This window comes from Leptosomus discolor, chromosome 1 (assembly GCF_034619465.1).
Source record: "Leptosomus discolor isolate bLepDis1 chromosome 1, bLepDis1.hap2, whole genome shotgun sequence".
NCBI classification, from domain to species: Eukaryota; Metazoa; Chordata; class Aves; order Leptosomiformes; family Leptosomidae; genus Leptosomus; species Leptosomus discolor.
The window spans coordinates 134,413-151,447 of record NC_141391.1 but is presented as its reverse complement, the minus strand read 5'-3'; positions in this window follow the sequence as shown (position 1 = coordinate 151,447).

Below are 17,035 nucleotides of genomic sequence, written 5' to 3'. Positions count from 1 at the left end.
GGCAGCCGGGGTGAAGAGGGGTGGGGAGGTAGCAATGGGCGCCGGGAGCCCCGGGAAGTGGGAAGGGGTGGGCAGGGAGGGCAGTGGGGGGACGGGGCAGGGCAAGGAGACGGAGGGAGGCTGTGGGTGACGTGGGGTCCACGGTGGCAGAGCCACAGCCTGTTCTCTGCTCCCTGCCACAGCTCCTTCCTGAGCACAGAGCCCGGAGTCCGGGCACCTGTAACCTGCCGACACCTTGACCCGCATCAGGGCTGCTGACGTCCGGGCTGGAAGGGGGTCACCTGTAGTGCCGGCACTGCAAGTGGTTGGGGACCCACCAGTCCACACCAAGAGGCAAAACAAGACTCTGGCAAGCGACCATCTCCGCCAGCAGCTGGCTTCCTGGCCCAGCTTGGCCACTCGGACCATCTTTCTCCTCTCCAGACAGGCCAGGTCACAGCAGTAGTGGTGTGTCTGGTGGGGGCCACTCGGCCTCCAGGCTAAAAATCACTACTGGGCCTTCTTTTATTTCTTAGCAGAGAAACTGCCATTGACTACTGGCTGTGACGGTCCATTGCTAAGATCATGTGCTCTAACGGCCACAGGACAATGTCCAGGTTCTTCCATCAGTGACCAACAATTCAAAGAGAGAATATGGACCACCAGGCTAATTTTATAGTGAAGGAACCCTTCCAGGTTCGCATGTCTGCATCCCTGTCCGAACAACACATGGGCTGAGCTGGAGGGAAATGGGGAAGAGGATGATGAATTCATGAGTGGTCTGTGGAGGGTGATTTTGTTCACTGTGTCTTCCAATATAAAAGAGGCGTGAGATGCGGCTAACAGGAGCCAAGATCAAAGCAAACAACATAAGGTGGTGCTTCATGTGAGGGGCTGTGGACACGGGGAACTTCTTGCCATAGAACACTCTGGCTGCTCTGAATGTACATCAGCTGAAGAGCTGCCTGAGTTAGCTCACAGAAGAGAACTCCTTTGAGAGTTCCTGAACAGAGGAAACCACCTTCAGCTTGTGAAGTCATGTGAGTCACAAAGAGTTGGGTCTGGAGGTGTGCTGAGGTGAAATATTTTTCATGCTTCTCCTATTCTTCCACACCTCCTGTGCATCCACTCGTAGCCACCGTTGGAGCCTGGGCTGGAGGGAGTCTTGAGCTGACTCCCAGTGAGATGGTCCTTATGAGCTTGTGTCTGTTTCAGTTTTAACAATGGCATATCATGCTTGATTTAGCTATCACGTCTTTATTTCTGTTTATTCTTGTCTACAATTGTTTTTTCTTACCTTACCATATTCCTTCTCAGATATTTTCAGAAACAGCAGTAACCTTATCATTCAGCACCTCTTCTAAAGGAAACAAACTGTGTGTTCTTACTCTTATACTCAGCTACCCATTGCGGTTATCCTAGTTTCTCTTCCATACATATGTCTTCTAGTTGAAATTAATGTCTCTTTATCAGTAGCAAATCAGTGTGTCATCTGCACCTTGCACAAAAGCATTTAAGGGGAGGCTTCCTTTCTCCACTGGAAATGTCTTGCTTGCTGTACCTTGGGATGACATTTGCTTTTTCATAGATATATCATCTGGCTGTCTTACATGCGACTCACCCACCTTACTGCTCTCTACAACTGCCTGAGAGGACACTGTAGAGAGGTAGGTGCTGGTCTCTTCTCACAGGTAATTAATGATAGAACAAGAGGGAAGCTGCACCAGGGTAGGTTTAGGCTTGACATTAGGAAAAATTTTTTCCCTGAAAGGGTTGTCAGGCATTGGAATAGGCTGCCCAGGGAGGTGGGTGAGTCACTGTCCCTTAACGTGTTTAATGGTCGTTTAGATGTGGTGCTTGGAGATATGGTTTAGGGGTGTACTTGGTAGAGTAGGGCTGATGGTTGGACTCGATGATCTCAAAGGTCTTTTCCAACCTGAACAATTCGATGATTCTATGTATTCCTCCTCTTCTGTGGTTTCTAACTAGGGTCATTTCCAGCTTCTGGCCAAATATTTTCTAATACATTGCTGAGACCAAGATCTGCAATGTGGTTTAGGCATGTGCTCTCTGTGGTTTCTGATACCTCGGTATTTGTGGCAATGCCTTTATTGACACAGGTTCAAATACATCAACTTTTACTTTTTAATGGTTTGATCAAATACATGGGGCTGATGGCACTGAAGGATGTTGTTGATGTGATCACAAGGCTGCTGTCCACTATACACAAAAAATTGTGCCTTTGGAGAGATCCTTGATGACTGGAAATAAGCTAATGGAGCTGGCAGGTCTTTAATGGCACTTTCCATAGAGTACAAGAGCTCTCAGTCCCCAGGTGTAAGAAATCAGGAAAGCAAGGCAAGAGACTGGCAAGGCTGAGTCAAGATCTGCTGGTCAAACTAAAGGGCAAGAGGAAGTGCATGGGCAGTGGAAGCAGGGACAGGTATCCTAGGAAGAGTATAGGGACACTGCCCAGTTGTGCAGGGATGGGGTCAGGAAGGCTGAGGCACGGCTGGAGTTGAACTTGGCAAGGGATGCAAAGAATAATAAGAAGGGCTTCTACAGGTATGTCAGCCAGAAAAGGAAGGTCAAAGAAAGTGTACCTCCCTGATGAACAGGACTGGCAAACTAGTAACAACAGATGAGGAGAAGGCTAAGGTACTCAGCTTGTTGCAGACCAAGTTGTGTGGGAGTGCTGATCCGCTGGAAGGCAGGAAGGTGCTGCAGAGGGATCAGGACAGGCTGGATCGATGGGCCGAGGCCAATGCTATGAGGTTCAACCAGGCCAAGTGCCAGGTTCTGCCCTTGGGTCACACCAACCCCACGCAGCGCTACAGGCTGGGGAGGAGTGGCTGGGAAGTGTCTGGCAGGAAAGGACTTGGGGGGGGGGGGGGGGGCGGGGAGCAGTGTGTGCTGGTCGGCAGCCGGGTGAACATGAGCCAGCTGTGTGCCCAGGTGGCCAAGAAGGCCAACAGCATCCTGGCCTGTGTCAGCCATGGTGTGGCCAGCAGGAGCAGTGAGGCGATCGTGCCCCTGTACTGGGCACTGGTGAGGCCACCCCTCAAATGGTGGGTGCAGTTTTGGGCCCCTCCCTGCAAGAAGGACATTGAGGTGCTGGAGCATGTCCAGAGAAGGGCAGTGAAGCCGGTGAAGGGCAAGTGGCTGAGGGAACTGAGGTTGTTTAGGCTGGAGAAGAGGAAGCTGAAGGGAGACTTTGTCACGCTCTGCAGGTTGTAGTGAGGTGGGTGTGGATCTTTCCCAAGTAACAAGTGGATGAGAGGAAATGGCATCAAGTAGTGCCAGGGGAGGTTTAGATTGGACATTAGGAAAAATTTCTTCACTTAAAGGGTTGTCAAGCACTGGAACAGGCTGCCCAGGGATGTGGTGGAGTCACGATCCCTGAGGTATTTAAAAGACATATAGATATGGTGCTTAGGGATAGGGTTTAGTGGTGGACCTGGCAGTGTTGGGTTAACAGTTGGACTCGGTGATTTTAAAGGTCTTTTCTGAACTAAATGACTCTGTGATTCCATGATTCCTTGATTCTACTCAACAAGTTTTTTGCCTTGGTCTTCACTGGCAATCTGTCTTCCCACACCTCTCGAGTGGATGGACCTCAAGGCAGGAACTGGGGGAGCAAAGTCCCTCCCACTGTAAGAGAAGATCAGGTCTGTGACCACCTGAGGAACCTGAACATATGTAAGTCTATGGGATCCAATGAGATGCATCCCAGAGTCCTGAGGGAATTGGCTGATGTAGTTGCCAAGCCACTCTCCATTATATTTGAAAAGTCATGGCAGTTATGCCATGGGAAAAGGGAAACATTGCCCCTGTTTTTAAAAAGGGTGGAAAGGAGGACCCTGGGAACTACCAACCTGTCAGACTCACCCCTGTGCCTGGGAAGATCATGGAACAGATCCTCCTAGAAGCTAGGCTAAGGCACATGGAGGACAGGGAGGTGATTTGAGACAGCCAGCATGGCTTCAGCAAGGGGAAGTCTTGCCTGACCAACCCAGTGGCCTTCTGTGATGGAGTGACTACATCAGTGGACAAGGGAAGCTACTGATGTCATCTATCTGGTTTTCTGCAAGGCCTTTGACACAGCCCGCCACAACATCCTTCACTCTAAATTGGAGAGATATGGATTTGATATTCAGTGGATAAGGAATTGGCTGGATGGCCACATCCAGAGAGCAGTGGTCACCAGCTCAACGTCCGGATGGAGGTCAGTGACAAGTGGTGTTCCTCAGGGGTCTGTATTATGACAAGCGCTGTTTGATATCTTCATCAGTGACATAGACAGTGGGATTGAGCACACCCTCAGCAAATTTGCAGATGACACCAAGCTGAGTGGTGTGGCTGACACCCCTGAGGGACAGGACACCATCCAGAGGGACCGGGACAAGCTCAAGAAGTGGGCCTGCTTGAACCTCATGAGGTTCAACAAGGCCAAGTGCAAGGTCCTGCACCTGGGCCAGGGCAACCCCCAATATCCATACAGGCTGAGGGATGAAGGGATTGTGAGCAGCCCTACCAAGAAGGACTTGGGGGTGTTGGTTGATAAGAAGCTCAACATGACCTGTCAGGGCGCGCTCACAACCCACAGAAAGCCAATCGTGTCCTGGGCTGTACCAAAAAAAGTATGGCCAGCAGGTCGAGGGAGGTGGTTCTGCCTGCCTGCTCCACTCTGGAGAGACTCCACCTGCAGTATTGTGTCCAGCTCTGGAGTCTTCTCCGTTTGAACAAATAATTTCTCATGTGTTACTGCAGCACTGCAGTTCAGATAGTCTGATCAACCTTTTTTCCTCGCCCCCAAAAAATCCCAAAGCAAGCTGTTTACTGTGCTAGTCTGGCATGATTTGGCAAACTTGCTGCATTTGATCACATTTGCCATCTATTGTCGTGTTTTCATATTATCATTTTCCTTTAAAATCTGCTTTGAATCCTTTATACTACTGCAAGCAATCTGCTTTTTCCTAGTTCATTCACTTCAGCCCCCCTTTCTTCAGTATCTGTGACATTTGTTATTCTTCAGCCCCATGGCATTCCCCCAGATCATTAAACAATCCTCCTCTTGGAGCTGCAATTTGTACACAAGTGCTGCCTCTACTTAGAGATGGAAATCAGTGGATTCCTTTTGGTCTCCTAGTAGATTCTAATTTAGTATATATTCTTGGAGCCCCTGGGCAAGAGAGGGGAGGACAGATCCGCATCATGTGTTTGGACATTCAGAGAGATCTTGGATAGTCTTTCTGACATGCAAGTATCTTTGGAGCTGTATGTGGACTTGGGGGAAAATGTCAGTCAAGTTATGCTTTGTAAGAGCAACTAAGACACAGAAACAAGAGTGGAAATATGCTATTCAGGGCAGAAGGTTGCTGGTAGCAGAAAGGGTTGGGACAGGACTGCAAGGCTCCCCGCTGTGTCATCCTTTTTGATAGAATTATTAATTATATGGAGACCAGAGTATGGAGAAGGGAGCAAGATTTGAAGATGACTGAGTTCTTTGGGTTAATCAGTGCTTTGGTGAACTTCAGAAACTTAAATAATGTAGGAGCTGGTGAAACATGGCAAACTGGAGTCGGTAGTGACCAAAGCATAGCTGGAAGGCAGCACTGAAAGCACGCTCTCTGCGTGCCTTGTGTTTCCCTGGATCCACAGGCAATGGGACGCCATGCTGTCTCTCGCATTGCTATTCTGCCACCGCAATGACCCTAATCCTGGAGTCATGCACGTCCCCACTCAGACTGGACTTTGCATGTTCCCACCCCCATCCATAGCAGGTGGGAAGTGGTCTGGCAGTTTAGCACCTTCCTGCTAGGTGTCATCTGCCTCCCGGGCAATCTGGCAGGTGGCCCAGCAGGACTGAGTTACTCAGAGGCTTCCACTCTTCCACTCTTGCAGGCTGGGGTCGGGCTCAAAAGTCGCAAACAGGAAATCCTTCTAGGATGTGCTTAGGCTCTGATTCCCGGATGTTCACAGCAAGCAAAGGCTTCCTGCATCCAGAATGGAGGTTAAAAATAAAAGAAGGCAGGCACCTGCTAGCAACATACACGGCCCGGGGCAGGGGGGGTGTGTGGTGTCAGTGGGGGAAGGGGGGCAGGAAAGTGAGGGGACAGCTCTCCCTAAGACAGGAGTAAGTTTTTTCAGGTGAGATCCCAAGTTTGCCTCTGCCATTTGGAATGTCCTTGAAATCCATGAAATCTAGAGAAGGAGTTGCAAGATCGTTTCACCTAGCAAACGGAACTGGTACGTCAGCTTTGCAGCTCTACACTCACAGTCTGGTCAAAGGGAAATCCTGCTACTGCACTGCTGCTGGATGCAACTTGACTAGACAGCTCTGAACCTTACGGTGGAACAGTTCTTATGCATCTCCTGCTTGTATAGATGGACACAAAGCTCCTGTCACATAAAGTTCTTGTAAGAAACGTATTTCTGTGCCATAGCATTTGTTCATGAGCAGCCTGGAGCCCTGAATGTAAGATCCTCTCCCTGGGCTGCGTGTGATGTTTTTAGAATCACAGAATCACAGAATGGTTTGGGCTGGAAGGGACCTTCAAGACCATCTGGTCCAACCTCCCCTGCCCTGGGCAGGGACACCTTCCACCAGACCAGGTTGCTCCCAGCCCCATCCAATGTGGCCTTGAACCCTGCCAGGGAGGGGGCAGCCACGGCTGCTCTGGGCAGCCTGTGCCAGTGCCTCACCACCCTCACAGGGAAGAATTTCTTCGCAATATCGAATCTAAATCTCTCCTCTTTCAGTTTGAAACCATTACCCCTCATCCCATCACTACTCTCCCTGATCAAGAGTCCCTCCCCACCTCTCCTGCAGGCCCCCTTTCAGCACTGGAAGGCCGCTATAAGGTCTCCCCAGCGCCTTCTCTTCTCCAGGCTGAACAAACCCAACTCTCTCAGCCTGTCCTCACAGGGGAGCTGCTCCAGCCCCCAATCATCTTCATGGCATCCTCTGGACCTGCTCCAACAGGTCCATGTCTTTCTTGTGCTGGGGGCCCCGGAGCTGGACGCAGCCCTGCAGGTGGGGTCTCACCAGAGTGGAGTAGAGGGGGAGAATCACCTCCCTTGACCTGCTGCCCACGCTGCTTTGGATGGATGGATGTAGTTGGCTTTCTGGGCTGCAAGAGCACATTGCTGGCTCATTTTCAGTTTTTCATCCACCAGCACCTGCAAGTCCTTCTCCCCAGGGCTGCTCTCAATCCACTCATCCCCCAGCCTCTGTCTGTGCTTGGGATTGCCCTGACCCAGGTGCAAGACCTTGCACTTGGCCTTGTTGAACTTCACGAGGCTCACACAGGCCCACCTCTCCTGCCTGTCAAGGTCCCTCTGGATGGCCTCCCTTCCCTCCAGCGTGTCGGCTGCACCACGCAGCTTGGTGTCGTCAGCAAACTTGCTGAGGGTGAACTCGATGCTGCTGTCCATGTCGCTGACAAAGATGTTAAACAGCACTGGTGCCAAAATTGACCCTTGAGGAACGCCATTTGTCACTGGTCTACACTTGGACACTGAGCCATTGATCGTGACTCTTTGAGCACAGGAGGTTCCATATTAACAGAAGGAAAAATTTCTTTACTCTGAGGGTGGCAGAGCAATGGGACAGGCTGCCCAGAGAGGTTTTGGAGTCTCCTTTCCTGGAGACATTCAAAGCCTGCCTGGATGCATTCCTGTGTGACCTGCTCTAGGGGAACTGCTCTGGCAGGGGGGGTTGGACTAGGTGATCTTTCGAGGTCCCTTCCAACCCCTAACACTCTGTGATTCTGTGATTCTGTGCGAGTGCCACCATCCAGCCAATTCCTGATCCACCGAGTGGTCCATCCATCAAATCTGTGTCTCTCTGGTTTAGAGACGTCATGCAGGACAGTGTCAAATGCCTTACACAAGTCCAGGTGAATGATGTTGGTTGCTTTTCCCTTATTCACCATTGCTGTAACCCTATCATAGAAGGCCACTAAATTTGTCAGGCACGATTTGCCCTTGGTGAAGCCATGTTGGCTGTCACCAATCACCTCCTTATTTTCCGCGTGCCCTAGTATAGTTTCCAGGAGGATCTGCTCCATGATCTTGCCAGGCACAGAGGTGAGACTGACTGGCCTGTTGGTCCCCGGGTCTTCCTTTTTTTTTTCCCTTTTTAAATACGGGGTTATGTTTCTTCCTCTTTTCCAGTTGGCAGGAACTTTGCCAGACCACTACAACTTCTCAAATATGGTGGATAGTGGCTTAGCAATTCTATTGCCAGTTCCCTCAGGACCTGTGGATGCATCACATCAGGTCCCATGGACTTGTGCACCTTCAGGTTCCTTAGTTGGTGTCTTGGTTTGAAAAAGACAGGTGTCTGTGGAGGAAGGCAGGAGCCTCCCTTGAAATGGAGAGTGCAACCCCCTTCCCTCCAAACTATTATAATTTTGAAATTAACGGGCCTTCAGGCAAAGATATGGGGAATAGGAATAACAGTTCTTTACTAATATATATAACACAAGGCAGGGAAAAAACAAACAACCCACTGGTTTACACTGACAGAGTCAGGAATACAACCTGACACCCTGTTAGGGTGGCAGTAGCAGTCCGATAAGATGCTGGCTGCAGTCCTCCTGAAGTGATGGGTGTAGTTCTGTGGAAGCAGCAATCAGGTAAAAGAGTCTGGTCTTCCTCCGAAGGTCCAGTGGTCGGCAGGTAGCTCTCGTCCTCTGGAACTCAGGTGGGGGGAAAAGCTCCTCTGGGAATCCAGTGGAAGAAAGGCTGCTAGCGTGTTCAAAATCTCCGTTTTTATTTGGCATGGACTGCTTGGCTCCTTCCCCCCCCCTCCCCGGGCGGAGTATCTCACAATGGGATGGGGAGTCGTGAGGCAGTTCCTTGATGGGCCATTAACAGGAGATAGCCCAGGAGCGAGTTACCGATGGGTCAGGCGATAAGGCATTGTTGTGCCCATTGACAGGAGATAGTCCAGAGGGGGGGAGGCAGGGAGCACCGCCCCACCTGGTCTCAACAGCTCCTGAAGATGGTAATAGAATATATTTTTTTCTTTTGGCACATTTTACACTGTAACCCAGGACAGTTGGTCTTGAAACAGATCCTCTCCTACAGTGGGCGGTTCGTCATTCTGCCAGCCCCTGCCTTTGTCTTCTGCAACTTGGTTGGTGTAGCTAGAGATATTGCTCATGAAGACTGAGGCAAAAAGGTCATTGAGTGCCTCAGCCTTCTCCGTATCCCAGGTATTCAGGTCTCCTGTTTCCATTGGGAGAGGGCCCACGTTATCCTTAGTCTTCCTTTTGTCACTGGCATACCTATAGAAGCTCTTCTTGTTGCCCTTGATGTCCCTGGCCAGATTTAGTTCTATCGGGGCCTTGGCTTTCCTGACCTGAGCCCTGGCTGCTCGGGCAATTTCTCTGTATTCCTCCCAGGCTACCTGTCCTTGTTTCCACCCTCTGTGTACTTCCTTTTCTTTGTTTGAGTTTGTCCAGGAGGTCCTTGTTCACTCATGCAGGCCTCCTGGCGTTTTTGCCTGACTTCCTTTTTGTTGGGATGCATCGCTCCTGAGCTTGGAGGAGGTCATCCTTGAATATTGACCAGCTATCTCGGGCCCCTCTTCCCTCCAGGGCTGTAATCCACAGTACTCTGCCAAGCGGTTCCCTGAAGAGGCTGAAGTTTGCTCTCTTGAAGTCCAGGCTAGCACCTTGCTGTGGTAGAGCAGGTAGAGTTCATGGCTTCTGTTAATTTTTTAATGAGAATGTTCACAGTCTTGGAAATTTGGTGAAGCTCTGGCAGCGTTTGGAAGCAGCTGGATTGAGCAGTTGTCTTAACATTACACTTATGCTACACCATACTTGAAGTAAGGATGCCCAGCAATCACCTTCCCTTGCTTTCCATCTTTCTTATAGTAGCCTGGTAAGGACTTGCACAGTCTGTTTTCCAGGGCTCTACCTAGCACAGTCCTAAATGCCCTGAACACTTGATTGTCAACCTTGTGTCCTTTTTTAGAGAAATTCTCTATCACAACAAAACCTGTGAAATAGTTGGGCTTAAAATGCTGCTCCTTGCTACCTCCTTGTCTTGAACTTACATTATACCATGCATCTTGCAGGCTGGGTGTCCCACTGCTCGTCATTTCATCTGTCCCAGCCCTGGATTTGTTCATAATTTTGCCAGTTCCTTGCGTTCCCAACTAGCAGCTCTCTTGTAATTCAGCTTGGGACTTCTCAAACAGCTCATTTGCTATTATTTTAAGTTATAGCAGCATCTAAAGGTTAAGATTTCAAGTGCAGCAATAAGACAATTCACGCCCAGAAGACAGAATAATCAAAAGTGGAGACAAGCAGGTAGATACCACGAAGAGCATGGAAGGATAAGGCTACAAGTGAGACAGCGGTTATATTATTTACAGGTACTTTCTAAACAGCATAGCATAGGCAGATTTTAAACAGTAGAAAAAAAGTCTAGGTCTGTCAGCTGCTTCATTCCCATACCTCAGAGAGGGTTCAGTTGAATCCAGAAGCCCCTGTCATGCTCAGCAGATGTGCACCTAACTACTTAAAGTCCTTCCATAATGAAGACTTCATAAAGCTGCCAGTCAATATCTGTTCAGTGCTAAATTTTCTTTGCTATTATTTAAATCCAGTATTCCTTGTACTATCTGTCATGAACACTGGAAACAGGTTGTTTTATTTGCAACTGTCTTACAAACCAAGTTGGTTACCATATATTGTCACTTTCTTTAAGCTAAGCTGCCCCAGAGCATTTAATCTTTCCATACTGTATTTTCTCAATCCCTAATCATCTCCTCTGGACTTTCTCAGATTTGTCTATGTTCTCTGAAGCGCACTGAGACTGGACACAGTACTGTGGCTAAGGGCCTTATTGCAGCAAAGCACAGCCAGAAATGTTACTTCATGCATCCTGCAAGTCATATTCCTGTTTATACCGTCTCATATGATGTTATTTTATTCTTGCAACAATGTGCCCTCAGCTGATTCACATTCAACCTACAAGTCACTGTAAACTAAATACAGAGAACTACCGTTGTTTCTCAGTCTTTCTGTCTGTATAGCTTATTATTCCTACCAAGCAGATAATCTTACTACCAAGGAATAATAATTATTTTAGTATTTCTATCAATGCTGTTTAGTACCTTGACTAATAATCTGCAAGGAAGTATGGACAGGCTAAACAGAAGCACACAGAACAACAGGGAAATCATATTACTGCAGCTTTAGTGATGTAAATTTCGTGTTCAAAAGTTATAAAGGCTGTAGAAAACTCAAAGTGGTCAGAGAAGAGTCATAAGAATGAGTCAAGATCTGTAGAACAGGTTTTCACATGGAGAGCTTCAGAAAGATCAAAAAAATAAGTGATTTCTAAGGATCTGTATGAAAGAAAATTGGGAACTGTGCGTAATGTTTCAATTTAGCAAATGAAGGCAGAACAGGAGCAATGGAGTGGAACTGCAGTTATACAAACTAAAAGTAAAGAGCAACAGTTCGATGGAAGGAGGAATTGATCACTAGAATAACTAAGAAAAAGCCATAATAGATTCCTGGCAGTCAAGGTTGTCCATCCTCAGCTGGACAGGGTGCTGGGCCATTCTTGTCTAGACCGTGCTTTTGCCAAGAAAGTTTGGAGCAGATAATCCTTGAGGTCCCTCCTGACCTGGTATGCCATGATTCTGTGACTTTTCTGAAGAGATGTGCTAGCTCAGCAGAAGTTACAGGGTTTGAAAGGGGAGTCTCTCCCTGAAGTTCTGCGAGCTTGGTGATTCCCAGAAGTCATAGACAGCGCCACCCAGTCCTTGTGTTTGAGCCACCCTCTGAGCCTGTGTACTGTTTGCCCTCTTAAACTCTTCCCAAGGAGATAGATGAACTGTGTCAAGCAAAGTAACAATTTTTATGATGAGAAAGGGAACGAGAGAATGATGAGAAGGAAAACATCTAATACATTTTAGTCTGTGAGCCAAGACAAAACTGAAATCAACATTTCCAGAGGGGGAGTTGAGCTGAGCCTTGTGCTACTGACTGCTCTACTTCCCGTCCTGGCTTCGTCCATCCTTCTCTTCTGGAACCTCTTCATCCACGTTTCTGCAGCAGGGTGACCTCATTTGGCAGCGGCCTCTGCAGGCGCACGCTGACTAAAGCACACCATTCTCATAGGTGCCTCTTAGAAAGCTGCTCACTAAGGCCTGGACTTCCTCCCTGGTAGCAAACAAGTCTCCTTCTGTTCCCCTGAAAATCAGCTGGGAGGAAGTGAGATGGGGAGGTGGTTTCCGAAATACCGTGGATTGTGATTACAGACATAGTCCCAGAATCCATGGGGTGGGGGTGGGGAGCACAGGAGCTGCACGGGGAATCCGGATTATTTTTGTGTCAGGTGAACACGTGCCTTTTTGATCAACAGTGTTCACAAAGAGACACAAGCGTGACAGCAAAGCGCCTGCTGGTGTTTTGTAAAAGGAAGAAAACAATTTGAGGAATATCCCTTCCCAAAGAACACGGCTTTTGCTTTGAAGGAGCTTTCTATATATAGTGAGGTGATTATTTCAGAATGGAAAATGTTTGTTCAGGAAGGAAAGGCTCTGAGATCAGCAGAGTCAAGTCTCACCCACATGCTGGCGGCTCCATTGGACTCTTCTGCCTAGCAGCAGGGAACTGGGAGGAGCCTGCGAGGGTGATGTGACTGTCCAGGAATCACCCATCTACAACTTTCTCCTCACTCAAGAGCTTGGGTTCGAGCTCTGGCCTGTCACAGAGGGGCAGGTTCTGAAGTAAGACTTGACAATTCCTCTGGGAAAAAAAGGCAGCTGGTCTGACCTTCTTCTTGCCGCTGACAAGCTGAGTTTATCATCCACAACCGGTACACGCTGGGATGCAACAAGGTGTCCCACAAGCACACAATGTTCCCGTACATGCCAGCAGGCAAACTGGCAACAACGCGCACTGACCAAACAGCCCCTGCTAAACATGCTGCATGCTCGTGTAAGGTCTGAGCCGCACCAAACACCCCCACCCCATCAGACACGGGGAGCTGTGGCTCCTGCACTAGAGAGGGTGGCACACAGGCGCACCGGCACCTCTACTCCCTCGCCGCGCTCCGAAGGGAGGAAGGAACTGGTGTGGTGCAGCTCCGTCTGGTGGGAGCTCGTGTGTGACACAGTCTTCACCTCACAAATACCAGTTGTTTCTGTTGCAGCACTGCTTGCGAGTCCCAGGTACACACCGGCATGCCTGCTAAACTTGCCGTGTATAAATTCTTTCAAAAACCAAACAAAACCATTACCTTGCAGTTTAAGCTGTTGTGATGCACATACCTTGACAAAGACGTTACCATCAGCTCTGGGGCCCCCAGCACAAGAAAGACAAGGAGCTGCTCGAGTGGGTCCAGAGGAGGGCCATGAAGATGATCGGGGGCTGGAGCAGCTCCCCTGTGAGGACAGGCTGAGAGAGTTGGGTTTGTTCAGCCTGGAGAAGAGAAGGGTCCGGGGAGAACTTATAGCAGCCTTCCAGTGCTGAAAGGGGGCCTGCAGGAGAGGTGGGGAGGGACTCTTGATCAGGGAGCGTGGTGATAGGACGAGGTGTAATGGTTTCAAAGTGAAAGAGGGTAGATTTAGATTGGATATTAGGAAGAAGTTCTTTCCTGTGAGGCTGGTGAGGCACTGGAAAAGGTTGCCCAGAGGAGCTGAGGATGCCCCCCTCCCTGGAAGTGTTCAAGGCCAGGTTGGACGGGGCCCGGAGCAACCTGGTCTGGTGGGAGGTGTCCCTGCCCATGGCAGGGGCAGTTGGAACTAATGATCTTTAATGTCCCTTCCAGCCCAAACCATATAACAACCCCTTGCAACGCTACAGGCTTGGGGAAGAGTGACTGGAAAGGTGCCTGGCAGGAAAGGACCCAGGGGTGTTGGTCGACAGCCGGCTGAACATGAGCCGTCAGCGTGCCCAGGTGGCCAAGAAGGCCAACGGCATCCTGGCCTGTGTCAGCCATGGTGTGGCCAGCAGGAGCAGGGAGGCGATCGTGCCCCTGTACTGGGCACTGGTGAGGCCGCCCCTCAAATGGTGGGTGCAGTTTTGGGCCCCTCCCTGCAAGAAGGACATTGAGGTGCTGGAGTGAGTCCAGAGAAGGGCAGTGAAGCTGGTGAAGGGTCTGGAGAGCAGGTCTGTGAGGAGCGGCTGAGGGAAGTGGGGGTATTCAGCCTGGAGAAGAGGAGGCTGAGGGGAGACCTGATCGCTCCCTACAGCTGCCTGAGAGGAGGCTGTGGTGAGGTGGGGCTAGGTCTGTCCTCCCAAGTGACAAGTGATAGGGTGAGAAGAAGTGGCCTCAAGCTGTGCCAGGGGAGGTTTAAATTGGATATTAGGAAAAATTTCTTCACCAAAAAGGTTACTGAGCATTGGAAGAGGCTGCCCAGGGCAGCGGTGGAGTCACCATCCCTGGAGGTATTTAAAAGACACGTAGATGTGGTGCTTAGTGACATAGTCTAGTGGTGGCCTTGGTAATGTTAGGTTTATGGTTGGACTCTATGATCTTAAGGGTCTCGTCCAACCTAAATGATTGTATGATTCTATAAATTTCATGGGGGAAAGATGGGTGTGAACTGTGATGTTTTCCATCTCTACAGATGAGCGGTTGTACCATACTGTGTCATGTCTCTCGAGCAGTCTGGCCCTGGTGGTAGGAGGACGAACATCCCCTTCAAGTGCAGGCTTGGGAATGTTGCGGCTAAAGTTCCCTGAAACCTGTAATGCCTCGGACCCAGATGACGTCATAGTGGAGCCTGTAGGCCCGCAGCCTGCTGCTGAACCAGCTGCTTTGCGTTGGAGACACAGTGCAACTGAAGTAATATTCAAAGGTAAAAAGCCTGTAAAGAGTGGAAATGGTCATAGGTATGCAGGTTCCCCAATTGCAGAATACGTGGGACAGTCCTGTGAGGTCTAAAAGGCAAATCGTCATGATATAACCTTACTTTTTATGTAGTACAGTCTATACAGTTAATGTTGGAACGTTGTATTCTGTTATCTGAAACAAGAGCTTTTTGCTGAACGTTTTGGAAGGAATATGATCTTGATAGATTCGTCGCCACGTTACAGAATCCAATTACGTTCCATAAAGATCTTGTTCCAGTGGTGATTTTTTTTTTCCCCTGGGCTTAAGGACTTGAGGCTTAAACTTTGTTTGAATGTATTTTTCTTACCGCATCTACGCAGTTCTTGTTGTGCCTTCTTTGTTTGTCAAGTCCAAAAGTGTTTGTGAAAGGCTTTACTAAATCCGAGAAAAGGGAAAGACTGAGCAGTCTCGGCTGAATTTCCTGAACTGAGCAACCGAGCTGGTCGATCCAACAGTTGAGCAGGATTTCAGTTATCTATGTGATTAATGCATGGTCCATTCGTTACAGAACCTATACGACATATACCTTGTGATAATGACTTTTATTACAGATGAGCTGCAATCTTGTGGGTGTTCTAGATGCAGGGCAGGAATCAAAATAGATATGAGATTGTATACTGCCAAAAAAAGCTCATCATGCATTTTTGAAAGTGCTACAATATATACTCGCAACTGCAGCTTGGTTGGCTCACCTCTCACAAACACACCTACCCACAAACGAAGAGACTCCTTTTTAGTTGTTCCTGTTTAAGGTGCAGGATGTGGCCAGACAGGCATACTGACCAGCCCAACCTGTTTACGTGTGACTAGCTCTTTTTATCCTTTTATCCCTCTATCTCCCTGTGTTTGCACCTCCCCAAATCACCTAAATCCATCCCCTTTCCTGCTTCTGGCTCCTCTCCTGAGCATCCCTTATGCAAACCCTAAATGCTCTTCCCCGGTATCTTAGAATGTGTCCCACACCCCTAGGCGGTACCCCCTCAAAGGTGCTCCACAGAGTTGCTCCTGTTCACTCATTCGGGTGGGTTTTACAGCTGGACAACAGGGCTGATATAGTTCTCCTGGGACAGCCCCGGGAGGAATCAGGATAGCTTGTGTGATTCTATAAGCATGTAGCGGGGGTTCTCTTGCCTGCAGACTGGCCACTGCCTCTCTGTGCTCCTCTTGTGCGTGAGGAAGTGAGCCTCTTGCGGCTCGATTGCTCTCCTGGGATGGGTCTAGAAGTAGCTGAGGCAGGATATTATATTTGGGTTCCCTCACCTTGTTTTGCCCAAGGCACCAGCACAGGCTGGATTCACCCATCTGGCAAGCAGCCTGGCAGAGCAGGTCCTGGTGGGCACCACGCTGGCCACCAGTAAAGGTGGCCAAGGGGGCCCTGGGCTGCATGGGGAGAAGGGAGGGCAGCAGGCAGAGGGAGGGGACCCTCAGCAGAGAGGGCTGGGGCTGTTCGACTGGGAGACGAGAGGGCTTTGGGGGGATCTCAGCCACAGACATCAGCACCTGCAGGGAGGGGCCAAGCGGACAGGGCCGGAGGTGGTGGGCACTGCCGTGAGCAGCCGCAGCAGTTTGGGGTGCTGCTGGGTTTCACGAGTGGGTTTGGGGTGGGTGAGACCCCCGAAGGGGCAGTGCTGTTTGGCTCCGCTCAGCAGTGGGGATCTGAGCTCCCTGGCCTGGAGGGAGGGCAAGGAAGCCCAGTGGCACAAAGGGCTTCAAGCCGCTGAAGCAGGGACACCCCAGACAGCAGGACTCCTGGCGGGGGAGTGAAGGTGCCCTGGTGCCGAGCTCAGGAACAGGCTCCGCATCGTCCGCGGCCATCCTGGGAGGGGAGCGCTCAGGGGCCCCAGCTCAGGGACCCCTTTGGGCAGCAGAGCTGGCTGGGGGATGGACCCAGGGCCAGGCTGAGGTGCCCCGTGCCCGAGCGTCTCCTTCTGGGATGTCACAAAGCAGGGCTCAGCCTGCCCTTGACGTCACAAAGGGGGGCTCGGCCTGCCGGGCTATAAAAGGGGGCGCAGGACCCCATGGCAGCAGGCGGTGGGCACTGCAGTCTGGTGACGCCTCGGCAGACTGCAGCCTCAGCCTCTGCCACCCCAGCAGTGTTGGGGTCCCGTCCCTGGGGGGGGCCCCAGGACATCGCTGGGGATTCACATTGCGGGTCTGTGCTGCTGACCCAGAGCAGCGCGGC